Raw genomic sequence first — 19,013 nt, 5'->3', positions numbered from 1 at the left:
ACATAAAATTTTTGTGAGGATTACAGGAGATAATAAAACTGAAGCTTTGGTTATTTTAAATATATTATTCTTGTTCTATTCTTCTTATTAATTATCATTCTTATTTAGATAGCTTTTTTCCAAGTTTCTCCAGCATATCCTGATACATCTAGGATAACTAAAGGAGTCCTCAGATGATGCAACCTAAGGAAAAGGTGAGAACAGACACTCTCTTACCATTATGGCAAACAAGGTGGAATTATAATGGCTAGCATTTGTTGAGCACTTCTTTTCTGCCAGGCACTCTTCCAAGGGCTTTATGTGAATCTACTTATTTAATCCTTTCACAAGCATGCAAGTCAGGTACTATTATTGCCTGCATTTTATAGCTAAGAAAATTAACTTATAGAAGGAATCTGAAAAATTTATCCAAGGTCACCCAACTTAGAGAACTGAGGTCAAGTCCCGACAATCTAGATTGCAGCAGGATGTGAATCCTGAAAATATGAAAAGTCTGGCTATATTTTAAATAATCTCCTTTGAGGTGATGGGCAGTGAGCCCTTATGTCCTGTCCCCCCCTCCATTCTTGACATAAAACTCCTTGGAGTCATGTAGCAGTGAAATACAATGTAGATGAATGGCCAGAAACCTAGTGGACACTCAAAGAGAAGACCCTGCACTTTAAGATATTATCTTAAAGGGTGGAAATGAGGGGAAGAGGTCCTAAGTAGAGTAAGAGAGACCAGAAGTGGGATCCAGGTTGGAGTATCAGCTTTTCTGAGTAGGTAGCCCAAGGGGTATCCCGAGTAGGGTTACAACATTAGAAGTTGTTTTCTATTTTGTGCTGTTTACAAATGCCCTGGCCAGGGACAGAATGATTGAAATCCAGTCTATTGCTCAGCTCGCCAATTCTGTGGATAGTTCTGGCAAAAGGAAATGAGAAAGAATATCCAGTACAGTAAGAGTGTAAAGGGCAGGGGGGGAACCTGGGTGGCTCAGTCCATTAAGTGCAGGACTCTTGGCTTTGGCTCAGGTCAGAATCTCAGGGGCGTGAGAACCAGTTGGCCTGGGATTCTTTCCCCTATCCTGTCCCTCCCCCTGTGGTCCTCCCCACCACCACCATTCTTGCACACATGTGTGTGTGTGCCATAAATAAATAAATAAATAAATAAATAAATAAATAAATAAATATCTTAAAGAATGTAAAAAGATGAGATATTGAGAGACATTTTGAAAATGTGTTCATATGTGTTTGGTTGATCTCTGATAAATAAAGTCTGGAATCTTAGAGATCATAGTAGAGTTGTATACATGGAGATGATGACTAAGTTTGTGGGATCAGATTCATTTTCCTTCAAGTGAGTTTAGGTCAGGAAGAGAAGAGACTGAGGGAAGGATCTAGGGGTAGTAACTAATAAAATGTCACACAGAGGAAAAAAAGGCGATGAAGGAAAGTCAGAAGAAGTAGGAGGCAAATCATGGGAGATGAATGTCATAAAAACCTATTTAGTTAGAGGCACCTATTTGAGTTAGGTGAAAAAAAAGTTTTAGTAGCTTAGTACACTATACACAAATAAGAAAGGGAAAACATCATCAGATTTTGTATTTAGAAGATCTTTGATGAATTAAGAGGAAGCAATTTGGGCCACATGGTAGGGACAGAAGTCTTGCTGAGTTTTGAAGTGAGGGATGAGGAGATAGAAGCAAAAGTTTCGTGAATAAGAAAATTGGAGAGTGGGGAAATAACATGAGCCATTGCTGGGTTTGAGGAATTTTAGTTTTAGAAATAAAACAAAGAGGAAATATGTGTTTTTAATTTAATTTATTCTTTTAAATTTTAATTTTAAATTATTTTTAGGAATAAAATAAAGAGGAAGGATGAGCCAGAGCAATATAAAAACTAAAGTTGAAGGTCAGAAAGGTGGAACTAATAGAGCCAGACACTGGAAACCACAGAAAGCAGTGACATCAAGGACCCAACTGGAGAATAAGCCTTAGAAGAGACATTTCCTTCTTGGAAAATCAAAATATATAAGAAAGGAGAGGCAGGAGTGTAGATGAACTTTTATTTTTTGGGAAGCATTACATGAAGTGCGGAATGACCTTCAGTTTCTCAATGGAGGAGGAAGTAAGATAGGGAAGTTGGGGAGGGCAAAGATAGGCAAACAAGGAAAAGGGATTGGAAAGATTCTGGGGGTAGCCATTCTGAGAAATGGGAAGATAAATCAACCAAGGGAAAAACAATAGCACAGAGCATTGTTCCTCGATAGATGTTTCCCGAGTACTATTTATCACATGATGTGGAGCTGTATGGATACAAGAGGGAGAGAAAACGGCTTTTCTTTTCCAGGTAAATCTATCTGGGGAGCCAATACACAAAAATAGCTGTAAAGGAAGAGGTATAACATAAGAACCAAGTGAATATATGCTGTAAATGCAAAATGAATGCAAAGGTAACTATGGGACTGTTTCTTGGAGGACATAGTAGTTCTTGAAGGGTACTTGGAACTTCAGCAGGCAAAGATGGTGGGTGGCTGTTGGGGAAGGTTACATTGAGCACATGAAGTCTTATGTGGATCATAAAGAAAAGGTAGGACAATAACCTTTTTGGATGTAGACATATAGGTAGGACATTACAAGCACAGAACTTAAAATCAACAGACCAAAAGTATGGAAGGGCCAAACCAGTTCACTTTTTACCCAGGACACAGTCTTCATGTAATTAGATCACATCGGGGTCCCCTTTCTAGAGAGCCTTGTGTGGCAGGTGGAAAAGTTGGGACTTTTCCCAGGAGACATGAGGAAGCCATTGGAAGTTCTGAAACTCGGGAAGAATGTAACTAAAGTGATGTTTTAGTAACATGATGGTAGCTGCCATGAAATACAGATTGGAAAGCTCTGTAACAGTCTAGGCAAGAAGCACTCAAGACTTTCTTCTCTGTTTAAATCTGGTGAATGTTGTAATTACCAGGAGAAGCCTGTTTTACCCCATCATCATAAAGTCATCACTCCCCCCCTCACTTTTTCCTATCTTCGGTATCTTTGATTTCTGCTTCATTAATTCTTCCAAACTTTCAGTCTTCTTCTTAGCTCCTACCCTTTGCTGTTGGCCTTGTTTGGTTTGTCTTCCACTGCTCTATCTGTATGAGCTGTTCTGCTCTGTTCTTACTTGATTCAGAGAGTAAGCCTGCACATTTGGGCCTAGCCACAGGAGAGTCCAATCAACTGAGGACCTGATGTTCCATTCCTAATGTTACTGCCATATTCCATAATATTTGCTAAGCTGTAATGGTCATTAATGTTTGATGTCATTTTATTGAATAAATTCAATAAAGTATTTCTTCTTTTTTCCATGGGATTATAACTAACAGATGAGCATGTCAAATTTAGTGTGGTTGTATTTTTGAGTAGGAGATAAGGATAGTCGCTCCAGTAACCCTATACGTTTATTAAGTTTTCACATAATTGTATTCGGACTTGAAAGTCTTTAAAATTAAATTCAGAAAATCATATATGTTAACTTGATCTTGAAGCTCACCTTGGAATACTAAAATATTGCCATTGGTTTTCTGTCTGGATACATTGTTTTCTTATTTAATAAATTCTCAGTTTCTGCCTTCCCTTACAGTGACTTAGACTCTGAAACATAGTAAACATTTAAGTATATGAGGTGAAAATGTATATAAAAATGAATGGAAATGAATAGAAAGTAGTCTTGGATCTGGCATGTGGATATATCTACACAACAGTTTGTTCCCTCTGCCATTTGAATCCATAATAACCTTCCTTTAAAAGCATCATTACACTAGTTTCTAAGTATCTCAAAATTATCTTTAAGGCTTTAGGAAAGTAGAAATTTTGAGTAACTAATGCTTAATGCAAATTGTGCCAAAGGCAGTAAGAAAACATCGAGTACCTAAGATCGTCTTTTAAATTATATTTCATAAATGATTCACTCCTGCATTTCTGCTTGGACGCTTCTACATGAACCTTTTTTTCTTCCTTTTTCTTCAGTGAAAGAGGACAAACTTGGTTTTATCTCAAGAGCTCAAGAAAGGGTAAAAAATGGGTAGAAAGAAGTCTTTATTGTGGAAAATGAATCCATTTTGAAGTTCAACTGGAATAAGCAATTTTTGAATTTTGGGTAGACAATTTATCCAACTTCATAATTAACTTGATTATTTGATTTATTATGTAAACAAAGTATAATGTTTCTGAAAGCCTATAAATAATCACTTTTTCCAACCATGAAAGATTAAGAGAAAACAAAGGGAGTGAACAAAAAAGGGGGGGGGGTCACAGATCTGTATCTGTATGGAGGCAGAGGGCAGTACTTTTGGGGAGTGCAATTTACATGAGCATCTGGGTCTTTTGTCATGTTTTGGATGGATGACCTGAGTCTGATATATTGGTGAATAGCATTAACAAAGGTCTGGTTGTCAAAGGCTAGAAAGAAAAATGCAATTAGCCACAGCAATGAGGTGATGTCTGTGTTTGGGGGAAAAAATCGACACCTAACTGGCAATAGAAAACACTGAAATGAATCAGTAAAAGGCCAGATTTTGTGTGTGTGCATGTGTGTGTGTATGTATTACATAATGATCTTAACTCAGTAGGATATGACAACATGTCATTTTTTGTTAATGTTTGGTTTATGTGATGCAAGTGAATGTGTACCTGTTACCAAAGAAATGACATGAACCCAATGAATTTTTAACTTGTAACACACCAACCTGACATTTGTAATACTGTTTGTTTCCATTTAAAGAAAATTAGAGGGATCCCTGGGTGGCGCAGTGGTTTGGCGCCTGCCTTTGGCCCAGGGCGCGATCCTGGAGACCCGGGATCGAATCCCACATCGGTCTCCCGGTGCATGGAGCCTGCTTCTCCCTCTGCCTGTATCTCTACCTCTCTCTCTCTCTCTCTCTCTCTCTGTGACTATCATTAAAAAAATTAGAAATAAATAAAAGTGCACTTGGAGTCCAAAAGAAGTTTGCTCTTTTTTTGGTCTATTTTTTTTTTCTTTATAAACCATGCTATCCATAGTAGAGAAGCATATCTAATCTCCCAATTAGGTCAGGCCCCAGGATAATCAATCTCTTTAACAGCAGATGCCTTGTTTTAGCAAATGAATGCTTGGTTTCAAAAGCAGTTTTGTGTTGAGAGAGGAGTGCAGTTGGCATGGGTGATTAGAACTCTTTTAAACCCTATAAAACGCTTCTGTAGATTGTTTTATGCCCACACTTTGTGAACTGAAGTAAATGCTGTATATCTCCATCTTGAAATGAACATGGCAGGGACTTTATACAGCCTGTGAGAACATCAACATGTATATAAATGGAATTATCTGAAGAAAAACATTTTTATGTCCATTTGAATTAAACCGTGATTTTGATAACATTTAAAACTAGTGAATATGTTTTTAGTTAGTGAGCTTCATATTAATTAAATATGCTTCTTAAGGAGTATAGCTTAATTATTGGGTTAGCATTTTTAAAACTGAAAACTACAATGGCAAGTTAACAGGATTCTTATATTTATTGTTTGGCCTACATTTACACGAATCTGCAAATGCCTCCCTTCATGTCTAATGCCTTTTCAGTTCTTATTCACATCATGCGTCAATGAGCAGTGTGCAAGACAACTCTGAAATCAGGAAAAAATCATTTAACATTGAAGTTTATAAGCTGTATATTAAGTAAAAACTATAGATTGACTTTATTTTGCTCGAAACAACTAATTTAATATGTGTTGAAATATAGTGAAATACATTTCACTATGGTATAACAAAAAAAATCTCTAAGACTTCAGTAAATTATTTTACATAATGTTCAAAATCTGATTGCTAGACCTCATCAGTTATGCCTGAATGTGATACATAAAATAATTCAGAAGGCCACATGAATATTTATTTCCTTTTTTAAGCGAGTAGTCATATAATAAGAAGCATTGAGTTGAAACATTTGCAAAGTAAGAAAAAAAGCACTCACTTGCATATTTGAGATGTTTTCATTTCAACTTTATTGTATAATAGTTCTACCAATACTTCTCCCCTCTTAAAAATTGTTTCAATCGTGTCTAATCTGTGGAAAGTTAATATTTTCCATAGTGAAAGTGGATAAGACAGCTGAGGAAAAATTAAAAGCATATAGTCTTTAATTTAAGAAACATTTGATACTAATTACTTCCTACCCTTCACAAGACTTAAATGTTGGTGAATGTATAGGATTACATTACTTTTTTAAGCAAGGTTTTAAGGCTAAATTTGGTAGATAAGGTAGAGGTCCGGTAAGATGAGATTTTTAAAATACAAGCATTTTTTTAAATACAGTCATTCTTTATAATACCAAATACCAGAATAGAACTGTGGCAATCCACTTGTGCTTATTCTAACTCATAATAGCATTTTTTCTTTCTTTTTTTCTTTCTTTCCATTTATTTATGCGAAAAATCCACTTTAATAATCTAGCTTCAGCTCAGTTGACAACTTCTCAAGTGTAAGAGAAGTCTTTCCAAGAGGCCTCAATCCACTAAGAGGTTACAGCTCAGAGAAGGGAAGAGCTCCAAGAAGCCCTGGAAGGGGCTGATGGTCTGGAGGACTCCTGAGGTGCAGGCGGTCTCCTGGATGGAGTACATGGCCAGCTGGGGGCTGCCTAAATCTAGAAGCTGCAGGCCCAGCCGAGAAGCCAAGAGAGGTCCGATGGTGGTCCCACAGGGAGAGGCATTCCGCACCATGAGATCCTGCAGGGGCACCCCGACACTGTTGGCCACCTGTCAGATCAGGGCCTCGGAAACTGCATTCGAGGCACAGGGCTGCTTGCTGTTCACCATGATCACAGGGCCCTTGTGGAAGAGGGGCCTGTGGTTCTCCTCGTGCTTGTCTGGGTGGTTGGGGTGCACGGCGTGGGCCACGTCTGCGTTGATCATGTAGAATTTGGGGATGGCTTCCTCGACCCCCGTCAGGTGCTGGGAGGGGGCCGAGATGCGGCGCAGCACCAGCTGTCAGCAGTGACTGAGCCCCCTGGGCACCCTCGGAGCCCGCCTCTTCGTTGTCATAGAGAGCGACCATGCACAGTGGGGCTCCAGGGCCAAAGAGGCAGGGGCCACACAGGAGTCGATCAAAGCCTGCAGGGCACAGAAGCAGCTGTGCAGATTGTCTAGCCAGGCGCAAAGATGAACTCCTCATAGGCACCAGCCAGGACCGCAGGCTGCGTGCCAGCAAGGCCCAGCTCCACCTCCAAGATCTCCTCGGGGCTCAGTCCCAGAGGGGCCACAGAAGGGACATGAGAAGGAGTGGTGGCGGTCATCTGCAGCATTGAGAGGCCCAGGCTCAGGAGTCCCCTTCTCCAGCTCCTCCGGGACAGCTGCGGCAAGAATGGGGACTAAGGGCAGCTCCCTGTGGGGCCCAAAGTTCTCGTTGACATTTCACGGCAGAGGGATGGCCAGGTGGGGGATGGGGAGAATGGGCCGGTGCACGTGCCCCAGCCGCTGACCCAGCCGGCCTGAGGGAGGGCACTTGACAAGGACGCGTCCAGCCAAGGTCAGGTCCCCGTCGGACCGGGTGCTCCAGATCCCACAGCAGAGGTCTCCACGCCAACCTGCTGGAAGCCCACCTGGCTACGGCGGGAGCGCCGTTGCACCCGGAGGCAGGGACTGTCCGGGTGGGCCCCGGTGAGGCTGAAACCATTGCCAGGAACACCCTGGCCTCCCACAGCACAAGCGATGATCTGATGATCGTGGAGGAGCTCCCGGGCAGGAAGTACTTGCTCTCCGGCTTGATATCCCAGCTCTCCGTCTCTTTGAGTTCATGGAAGGCAGCCTGGAGGAGGCAGCTGCGGCACTGGGCCACCGCGTGGAAAGGAGGGGGCTTTTTAAATTTATTATTATTTTTTTACAAATTTATTTTTTGTTGGTGTTCAATTTGCCAACATATAGAATACCACCCAGTGCTCATCCCCTCAAGTGACCACTCAGTGCCCATCACCCAGTCACCCACACCCGCCGCCCACCTCCCCTTCCACCACCCCTAGTTCATTTCCCAGAGTTAGGAGTCTCTCATGTTCTGTCTCCCTTTCTGATATTTCCCACTCATTTGTTCTCCTTTCCCCTTTATTCCCTGTCACTATTTTTTATATTCCCCAAATGAATGAGACCATATAATGTTTGTCCCTCTCTGATTGACTTACTTCACTCAGCATAATACCCTCCAGTTCCATCCACGTCGAAGCAAATGGTGGGTATTTGTCATTTCTAATGGCTGAGGAAGATTCCAGTGTATACATACACCACATCTTCGTTATCCATTCATCTTTCGATAGACACTGAGGCTCCTTCCACAGTTTGGCTATTGCGGACATTGCTGCTAGAAACATCGTGCAGGTGTCCCGCGTTTCATTGCATCTGTATCTTTGGGGTAAGTCCCCAGCAGTGCAATTGCTGGGTCGTAGGGCAGGTCTATTTTTACCTCTTTGAGGAACCTCCACAGTTTTCCAGAGTGGCTGCACCAGTTCACATTCCCACCCACAGTGCGGGAGGGTTCCCCTTTCTCCGCATCCTCTCCAACATCTGTGGTTTCCTGTCTTGTTAATTTTCCCCATTCTCACTGGTGTGAGGTGGGATCTCATTGTGGTTTTGATTTGTAGTTCCCTGATGGCAAGTGATGCAGAGCATTTTCTCATGTGCGTGTTGGTCATGTCTGTGTCTTCCTCTGTGAGATTTCTGTTCATGAGATGACAGAAGGTTTAGTTAGAAAGGACAGATCACATTTCCTGCTGTTTGACTTTCGTTTTGTTTTCTCCAGTTTGAATTACTGAAAAAGAAGTGGGAAGGATCAGTCAGCATTCCTCACGCCACTAAGGAGGCTTCCTGTCAAATTATATGGAAGGTGGGTATAACTCCTCATTTTGTTGTATGAGACTATTTTTAAATTTTCTGGAGAGATAATTGGAGAATCGCTCAAGCATGTTTGAGGATCGGGAGTGATCCTCCCGGAGGAGATGGAGAAGATGCTGAAAGCGGCGCCCGCCGAGCAGAGCGGCTCCTGGAGCCCAGGGAGCCGCAGGCGGAGCTCCCGGCAGGCCCGGGCGGAGGAGCGGAGGAGGCGGGAACCGGTGCGGCGGAGGCGACACAGGAGAGCGCAGGAGGCAGCAGCTGGTGGAGAAGGAGGTCAAGGTGCGAGAGAAACAGTTTTCCCAGGCACGACCCCTGCCCCGCTACGTGCCAGTCCCGAAGGAGGACTTTGACCTGAAGACCCACGTCGAGTGTCGGCGGCGCCGCTGGCTGCCTGCGCGGTGCTTAGCAGCCAGGTCTGCCGGTCCTCGGTCGAGATGCTGGCGAGATTCAGTCCTGGCAGAAGCGCCGGGTTGGCCTCGACCGGCTCAGGCGCACCCTTTCCCGTTATGTGGACAGGCACGAGCCGGAGCTGAAGGGGGTCATCTGCTTCCAGGCCATCGCGGAAGTGTACGCCGACCCCCTGCGCAGTGCGGCCAAGAGCCCGAACCCAGCCCTCACCTCCGGGTGAAGCCCCGCCGCGGTGCTGCAGGGTGGCCCCGCCCGCAGAGGCCACGCGCACCTGGACGGACGTCATCGCCCGGGAGCGGAGGCCTACACTCAGCTCCTGAACGGACTGTGGTCGGGGCCCGGACTCCTGCTGCCCCCCGAGACAGAGCCGCACGCTGGGCCCTCGGCCACGCGGGAGCGCTCCCCGGGCCCTGGGGGGTGGGGGGAGCGGAGCGCCGCCGGGGCTCCTGTGCCAGGCTGCGTGCTCTTCTGTACGGAGCTCGGCCCCTAACGTACCGGCCAATGGATAAAAAGTGGGGAGGCTCCTGGGAACTCAGAATTTGCAATAACCCTTCGGGGTCCTGACCCAGGCCTGCCCGGGCTGAGGAGCCGGTGCAGAGGGGGCCTCGAGCTCTGACCGGCCCCTGCGCTCCCCAGCCCGTGTTCTCTTTCACAAAGGACAAATTATGGTACCGGAATCTGCCAAAGATCCCCTCCTGCCTCAGCCCCTCTTTGCAGGGGCCTCGGAGGCTGAGGAGAGCCACATCCAGATTGGGAACCAGCTCAGGCGGTGCACTTGTCAAACCCCGCTCCACCCTGCTCTCCTGCATTTTATTACTTTGTTCAAGGGCCAGAGACCTCAGGTGTCATCCTTGAGGTCCCAGCCCCGTCCCCTTTTTGCAGACCCCAAACTCTGATCTCCATGGTGACTGCTTCACCGCCATGGTTACAGACTCCTAGCCTGGGCTCTGTGGCTCTGCCCATGCTTCTACTGTGGGCCCACCTGAGGGTACCTCCTGCCATCTCTCCAGCCCAGGACCTTGTGCTTCTCACGCTGGGAGTGGGGGAAGGGACCAGACACCCCCTCTTTGCCCTCCACCTGTGTCTCCAGGCCTGATGCACAGCATGTGGCCCCCCAGCCCAGCCCTCTCCCTTCCACTGGTGCCTTGCTTAGAGCCAGAAGGGACGAAGCCCCTGACATCCAGAGACTGGAAGAGGAAGGGAGCTGATGGGAACTGCGGCTACACGGGTTCTGTACAGGCTGGGTTTCTAACAGGGTTGGAGGGCTGCTCAGACGCTCCAGGGAGAACCTGAGCAGGAGAGGAGGCAGCAGAGAGAGAGGATCCTGAGGTGTGGCTGCCCTCCCTTCAGCATCAGAAGGGTGACAGAAATGGAGAGCAGAGGACCAGGCCACCAGCTGCCTGGCCTTGGCCCTTCACACCTTAACACTAAGCCCACCTCCTTGCCCACCACTGGGCCGTGGCTGCTAGGCCCCAGGCTGGGTGACTTTCAGTATTTGTAAGCATCTGAACAGAATAATAAAGCATTTGGAGTACGTGTTTGGGGGAAAAAAAAGAGGAGGGTGGGTGACTCAGTGATTGAGCATCTGCCTTTGGCTCAGGTTGTGATCCTGGGGTTCTGGGATCGAGTCCCACACCAGGTTCCCCGCAGGGAGCCTGCTTCTCCCTCTGCCTATGTCTCGGCATTTTCTCTCATGGATAACTAAATAAAATATTTTAAAGAAAAGAATATTTGAGGATCATGACAAAAAGAAGAAACCTTGATTATTGATTATCAAATAATAACTTGGTATCTGATTACTGCTTATAATCAATATATATATATATATATATATATATATATATATATAGCCAATATATATTTTGCCAAATATATTGCCAATAATATATTTGCCAATATATATTTTGCCAAATATATTGCCAATTATATATTTTTATTTGTGATATTATGTATGTATTAAACATTTCAGTATTTAATATGAGTGGAATACATTTTTTTAGCTGTTTGAGGAAAAAGAAAGTGAGAGAGGCTTTCCACATCAGTCCCTGAGTTGTAGCAGTTTAGTGTGAAATGCTTCAAACACATGATGTTTTTAACTGTCATATTTAATTCTTATACATGTTTGGCTAAGTATGAAGTAATAGAAATCAGAAGCATTTTTATGTGGTTGGAAACTGGCTGATTTTTATTAGTCATGAAAGTTTTAAAGGTAGTGACTCGAGCTCTGAGATATATCTTCATTTCTACTTTAACCTTTTAAAATTATTTAGATACAAATTATTTGCTGCAACAAGGTAATGTCAATTATGAGGTTATTACTTTTGGATTTTAAAGCACTTGAGTTTACTTATACTGGGTTAGTAAAATTGTCTTTAAAAATATCCATATCTACTTATAATTCCTCAGGAATTAAAAATATTACATGATAAAATGTAATTAACAGAGATTTCATCAAAGAGGAGATATGGATAGCAAATAAGCACGTGAAAAGTTGATTGGCTTATTAGTAATTATGGATTTGCAAATTATAACCAAAATTAAATACCATTATATACCATTGAATACCATTAAATACCATTAAGTATTATTATTATTAGAGTCACAAGGAAAAAAAACATCCTAAGTGCTGATGAAGATGCAAAACAACTGTAACTCTCATACATTGATTGCTAGTGGGAATACAAAATGGTTCGACCAACATGGAATACAATTTCTCAGTTTCATTTTTTTAATATTTTATTTATTTGTTCCTGAGAGACACAGAGAGAGAGGCAGAGACAGGCAGAGGGAGAAGCAGGTTCCCTGCTGGGAGCCCGTCGTGGTACTCGATCCTGGGACCCTGGGGTCATGAACCAAGCCGAAGGCAGACGTTCAACCACTGAGCCACCCAGATGTCCCATATGATTCCATTTAAATAATAACATTTTGGAAAAGACAGAATTATGGGTGCAGAACACAGGCCAGGGTCACCAAGACACAGGGAAAGGAGATTGACTACAGAGTGCTGTGAGAGGACATTTTCAGGGGACAGAGTTGCTCTGTATCTTGATTGTGGCATATGTACCTACCTACATACGCTCAAGAATACTCACTGATCTATAAACTCAAAAAGGTGAACATGATGCAAGTAAATTATGCTTCAATAAACCTGACAAAATAAAGCATTCATGATTTTATTTTTAAAAAGTCTTATTTGTGGATTTCAAAGTTCCCAAATATTCTGAATGAGTGGAATTAAATATTATAGGCTGATTCTGCTGAGACTTCAACTTTAGACTTTGTTTAAAAGGGATGTAAATTAAAAAAAAATAAAGTGTGTTTGGATGGTTCCCTTGGTTAACCATCAGACTCCTGGTTTCATCTCAGGTTAAGAACTCAGGACCCTGAGACCCACTGCTAACCCTGAGCTGGCTCTGCAGGGAGTTTGCTTGAAGATTCGCGCCTCTGCACCTTCACCACCTGTGTTCAATCTCTCTCTCACTCTCAAGTAAATGAATAAGTCTTAAAAAAAAGGCATGTACATTTTCAGAGGTAACCAATCAGAAAATAACGTCTGTATCATGTAAGGCTTAAAGGAATTAGAAAAAAAATAGCCCGAACAAATTTGATTTTTTTAAAGATTTTATTTATTTATTCATGAGAGAAGCAGAGACACAGGCAGAGGGAGAAGCAGGCTCCCTGCAGTGAGCCCGATGTGGGACTCGATCCTGCATCTCCAGGTTCACATCCTGGGTTGAAGGCAAATGCTAAACCCTTGAGCCACCAGGGGATCCCTTTCTTTTTTTTTCCCAATCAATAAACATTCGTTGCCCATTTACAATGTGCTAAACACTAGGCACTGTGCATACAGACAAAAGGCGCACTGACTGCTCCCAAGGAGTTTATTAACAAGTTGGGGCCACAACAAAATAAATAGTTAAAATACGATGCGGTCAGAAGGGAGGGGCAAGATGGCAGAAGAGTAGGGTCCCCAAGTCACCTGTCCCCACCAAATTACCTAGATAAGCTTCAAATCATCGAATTTGGCCTGAGATTTAAAGAGAGAACAGCTGGAATGCTACAGTGAGAAGAGTTTGTGCTGCTATCAAGGTAGGAAGACGGGAAAAAAGAAATAAAGAAACAAAAGGCATCCAAGCGGGAGGGGCCCCGCAAGAAGCCAGGCAAAGGCCGGGGCGAGTGTCCCCAGGACAGGAGAGCCCCGTCCCAGAGAAGCAGGAGCTTCACCAATCTTCCCGGGGGAAAAGGAGCCCGCAGTGAGTTAGAGCAGGACCCCAGGAGGGCGGGGATGCCCCCAGGCTCCCTGGGACACTAACAGAGCACCTGCACCTCCAGGAGAGTGCACCGAGGTCCCTATAGCACTGCAGCACGAGCAGGGCTTGACACAGGATCAGCTCAGAAGGGGCTGCATGGCCAGGAGCATGAATCCAACAGCACAGGCCCAGGAGCACAGGGCGCTGGGGACACAGCCCAGGATCCAGCCTCCCCTTGGGACAGTCAGAGGCTGGGAGGGGTCAGGATACAAAATCAATGCCCAGAAGTCAGTGGCATTTCTATACACTAGCAATGAGATTGAAGAAAAAGAAATGAAGGAGTCCATCCCATTTACAATTACACCCAAAAGCATAAGATACCTGGGAATAAACCTAACTAAAGAGGTAAAGGATATATACCCTAAAAACTATAGAACACTTCTGAAAGAAATTGAGGAAGACAATTGACAGGGAATAAAATAAAGGGGAAAGAAGAAAAAATGAGAGGGAAATATCAGAAAGGGAGACAGGACATGTAGACTCCTAACTCTGGGAAATGAACTAGGGATGGTGAAAGGGGAAGAGAGCATGGGGTGTGGGTGAATGAGTGATGGGCACTGAAGGGGCACTTGACGGGATGAACATTGGGTGTTATTCTGTATGTCGGCAAATTGAATACCAATAAAAATAAATTTATTATAAAAAAATTCTAAAAAATTTTTCTTAACTATCTACTTTTCTAGTTGATCTCACGTGGAAAATTAAGCTGATTTCTTTTACATCCTTTTACATAAGTGAGAAGATAAGGTATTTAATACTCTTTCATATTTATAGATCATCTTCCAAATTACAGCCAATATGATTTTTTATTTGGCAACAAACATTTTAAAAAAATCTAATGAACAACAACAACAAAAAATCTAATGAACAAAAATTTGAAGAAAGAGAAAAATGCTCCACATTTGGCACTCAGTCCAAGGTTGACACTGTAAAGATTTTCTTCTTTTTTATTCTTTACTAAATGAAGAGTATCTTTATGTTTAAAAAAAATGAGATTGCACATAAGGAGCAAAACTTCAAAATTACTTAAAATAGAAGTGTTTTATTGAATTGTTTTATATCGTTTTAATTTGGGTGAAGTAATTGTAAATGGGATGGACTACTTTATTTCTCTTTCTTCAGTCTCATTGTTAGTGTATAGAAATGCCATTGTTTTATGGGCATTGATTTTGTATCCTGCCACACTACCAAATTGCTGTATGAGTTCTAACAATCTTGGGGTGGAGTCTTTTGGGTTTTCTATGTAGAGTATCATGTCATCGGTGAAGAGGGAGAGTTTGACTTCTTCTTTGCCAATTTGAATGCCTTTAATGTCTTTTTGTTGTCTGCTGAGGCAAGGACTTCCAATACTATGGTGAATAGCAGTGGTGAGAGTGGACATCCCTGTCTGGTTCCTGATCTTAGGGGAAAGGCTCCCAGTGCTTCCCCATTGAAAATTATATTTCCTGTGAGATGTTCGTAGATGGCCTTTCAGATGTTGAGGAATGTTCCCTCTATCCCTACACTCTGAAGAGTTTTGATCAGGAATGGATGCTGTATTTTGTCAAATGCTTTCTCTGCATCTAATGAGAGGATCCTATGGTTCTTGGTTTTTCTCTTGCTGATATGATGAATCACATTGATTGTTTTACGGGTGTTGAACCAGCCTTGTGTCCCAGGGATAAATCCTACTTGGTCATGGTGAATAATTTTCTTAATGTACTGTTGGATCCTATTGGCCAGTATCTTGTTGAGAATTTTTGCATCCATGTTCATCAGGGATATTGGTCTGTAATTCTCCTTTTTGGTGGGGTCTTTGTCTGGTTTTGGAATTAAGGTGATGCTGGCCTCATAGAACGAATTTGGAAGTACTCCATCTCTTTCTATCTTTCCAAACAGCTTTAGTAGAATAGGTATGATTTCTTTAAATGTTTGATAGAATTCCCCTGGGAAGCCATCTGGCCCTGGACTCTTGTGTCTTGGGAGGTTTTTGATGACTGCTTCAATTTCCTCCCTGGTTATTGGCCTGTTCAGGTTTTCTATTTCTTCCTGTTCGATTTTTGGTAGTTTGTGGCTTTCCAGGAATGGGTCCATTTCTTCTAGATTGCCTAATTTATTGGCGTATAGCTGTTGATAATATGTTTTTAAAATCATTTGTATTTCCTTGGTGTTGGTACTGATCTCTCCTTTCTCATTCATGATTTTATTAATTTGAGTCTTCTCTCTCTTCTTTTTAATAAGGCTGGCTAATGGATTATCTATCCTATTAATTTTTTCATAAAACCAATTCCTGGTTTTGTTGATCTGTTCCACAGTTCTTCTGGTCTCGATTTCGTTGAGTTCTGCTCGAATCTTAATTAACTCCCTTCTTCTGTGGGGTGGAGGATCTATTTGCTGTATTTTCTCTAGCTCCTTTAGGTGTAAGGTTAGTTTTGTATTTGAATTCTTTCCAGTTTTTGGATGGATGCTTGTATTGCGATGTATTTCCCCCTCAGGACTGCTTTTGCTGTATCCCAAAGATTTTGTATGGTTGTATCTTCATTCTCATTAGTTTCCATGAATATTTTTAATTCTTCCTTAATTTCCTGGTTGACCGTTTCATCTTTTAGCAAGATGGTCCTTAACCTCCACGTGTTTGAAGTCCTTCCAAACTTCTTATTGTGATTTAGTTCTAATTTCAAGGCATTATGATCTGAGAATATGCAGGGGACGATCCCAATCTTTTAGTATCAGTTAAGACCTGATTTGTGACCCAGTATGTGGTCTATTCTGGAGAAAGTTCCATGTGCACTTGAGAACAATGTGTATTCAGGTGAGTTTGGATGTAAAGTTCTGTAGGTATCTGTGGAATCCATCTGGTCCAGTGTATCATTTAAATCTCTCATTTCTTTGTAGATGTTGTGTTTAGAAGACCTATCGAGTGTAGAAAGTGCTAGATTGAAGTCACCAAGTATAAGTCCAAGTATAAGTGTAGTATTATCGAATTATGTCTTAACTTTGGCATTGTGTAACTCTGTGGAAGAGAGGACTGTTTCTGATTCTTTCTTTTGAGGTAAGGTTTTCCTTCTAGTCATTTTGCTCAGTGCAGAGTGGCCAAAAACAAGTTGTATTGGGAAAAGGAGAAAAAGAGAGGAGGGAAAGAATGAAAGAAAAAGGAAATAAGAAGAAAGAAAAAAAGGATGAAAAAAAGAGAAAAAAGAAAAAAGAGAAGAAAAAGAGGAAAAAAGGGGTGGGGGAAAGCAAACAGAAATCAAAAAGGAAAAAAAAAGAGGGGGAGTATCCTGTGGTTCTGTATACTGTAAGTTCCTTGACTTCAGAACTTTCTAGTGCTGGTTGATCAATAATTTGTTTTTCCCATGTCCGCCTTGCTGGTCTTTAAGGGGAGGGTCCTGTTGTGCTGATTTTCAGGTGTTAGCACTTGGGGAAGCTGTTCAGCCCCCTGCCTGGTGCAGGGCTCAGTGACTGATGTTTAAGCTGATTATCTGGTGAGGCCACTGTGAGGCTCAGTGGGGGTTGTTGATCCTGGGAGGCCCCAGGAGGAACAGTAACAGTGGCAGAGGCCAGCTCTGCAGCCCAGGAGTCAGCTTCCGCAGTAACTACAGAGCTCTCATTGTGCAGGGGTCTGGATGCTCCAGGGGTGGGACCGCTGATGTGCTCAGCTTGGGGCAGGAGAGTCCTTGTTGTCTTGTGCCCTCCTGGCCTCTGCCTGTCCTGGAGGGAGGCTGGATCCTGGGCTGTGTCCCTGGCACCCTGTGCTCCCGGGCCTGTGCTATTGGAATTGCGATCCTGGCCCCGCAGCTCCCTCTCTGCAGAGCCGCCTGAGCTGCTTTCGAGCTGCTCCCATGGCCTCGTAGCCCCTCCCGTGTGGAGTCTCTGCCAGAGCCGCCTCTGAGCTGCTCCAGGGTCCAGCCGTGCAGGCGCAGCAGCCCTTTAGGGAGCTCGGGACCCTCTCCTGGGGCACAGGTGCTCTGTTAGTGTCCCAGGGAGCCTGAGGGATCCCTGCCCTCCTGGGATCCTGCTCTAACTCCCTGCAAGGCCTTTCTGCCTGAGAAGATTGGTGAAGCTCCTGCTTCTCCGGGTCGGGGCTCTCCTGTCCTGGGGACACTCACCCTGGCCTTAGCCTGGCTTCCCACAGGGCCCCACCCCCTTGGATGCCTTTTGTTTCTCTATTTCTTTTTCCCCGTCTTCCTACCTTGATAGAAGCATGCACTCTTCTCACTGTAGCATTCCAGAAGTTCTCCATTTAAATCTCAGGCTGAATTCATAGATTTTCAGGATGATTTGAAGGTTATCTAGTTAATTTGGTGGGGACAGGTGACTTAGTGACACTACTCTTCCACCATCTTGTCCCTCCTCCCTCCCAGTTAGTTTTGAAGCAATTTCATGGAAATGGAGCATCCTTTATTTGTACACAATATTAATAAAGATAAGGAATTGGGACTTTGTGTTTTGCTATTTTGCTATTGTCTTGGGTCCAGAGACTCCCTACTTGCCATGAAGCCTGTATGTTGATGGTCAGTTTGTCTTGAGCTGCTCAGGAAACCAAAGTTCTAACAGAAAAATAATCAATTCCAATGAGAAAGAATTATCAAACGTAGGGTCAAAATTTCTATATTCTCTTCCTTTCTTCTGAGAAATTAAAAAAAATCAGAAGATGATTCCATTAATACAAAATCAGAACAAAGAGTGTAGGATTGTTAAAAGTAAGTGAGTGAGCTGTGAGTAACCTAGTAAGCCATTCTTCTCAGTTCCAGAGAAATATTTACCAAGACATCGAACTGCTGGTCTGCTGAGAAAACTTGAGCTACGAACCCCATACAAATTGATAAATTTGAACACTTTTAAACTTTTTTTGAAAGTCAGGATAAAGAAAAAGTGTTTTCTAACATTTTATTATGGTTATTTTCACAAATAAAGCAAAATTGAAAGAATTTTACAGTAAACACCAAAATATCAACGAGGTTATACCATTAATATTTTGTTATGCTTAGTTTTATTACATTTCTGTCTGCATATCCATGCCCCTCAGACAAAAAAAAAGAATATATATGGCATGACACTATTTACATAAATTTCAGAAGAGCAGGCTCAGCTAATCTATGATGTTAGAAGACAAGATGTGGGCAGCCCCGGTGGCTCAGTTGTTTAGCACCGCCTTCAGCCCAGGGTGTGATCCTAGAGACCAGGGATCCAGTCCCACATCAGGTTCCCTGAATGGATCCTGCTTCTCACTCTGCCTGTGTCTCTGCCTCTCTCTGTGTGTGTCTCTCATGAATAAATTTTAAAAAATCTTTAAAAACCTAAAAAGAAAAGAGAAAAGAAGTCAGGATGCCAGCCAGGCTAGCAGGAGAAGATTTCCTGGAAGGGTTCATATGGAACTTTGCACATGATAGTGAAGGAGGATTTCGACCACCTCCATTTTGACCTCAAACTTTCTAATTGAT

At 43.1% G+C, this 19,013-nt stretch overlaps 1 pseudogene; it reads right to left on the bottom strand.

Moving 5' to 3' along the window:
- Positions 1 to 6,253: 6,253 nt before the first annotated feature.
- On the bottom strand, positions 6,254 to 7,868 carry LOC144309691 (aspartyl aminopeptidase pseudogene; annotated as a pseudogene).
- Between the last annotated feature and the right edge of the window lie 11,145 nt (positions 7,869 to 19,013).

This window comes from Canis aureus, unplaced genomic scaffold (assembly GCF_053574225.1).
Source record: "Canis aureus isolate CA01 unplaced genomic scaffold, VMU_Caureus_v.1.0 ptg000165l_RagTag, whole genome shotgun sequence".
Classification (NCBI taxonomy): Eukaryota; Metazoa; Chordata; class Mammalia; order Carnivora; family Canidae; genus Canis; species Canis aureus.
Note: the sequence above shows the minus strand (reverse complement) of the source record. Positions and strands in the feature narration are given on the sequence as shown.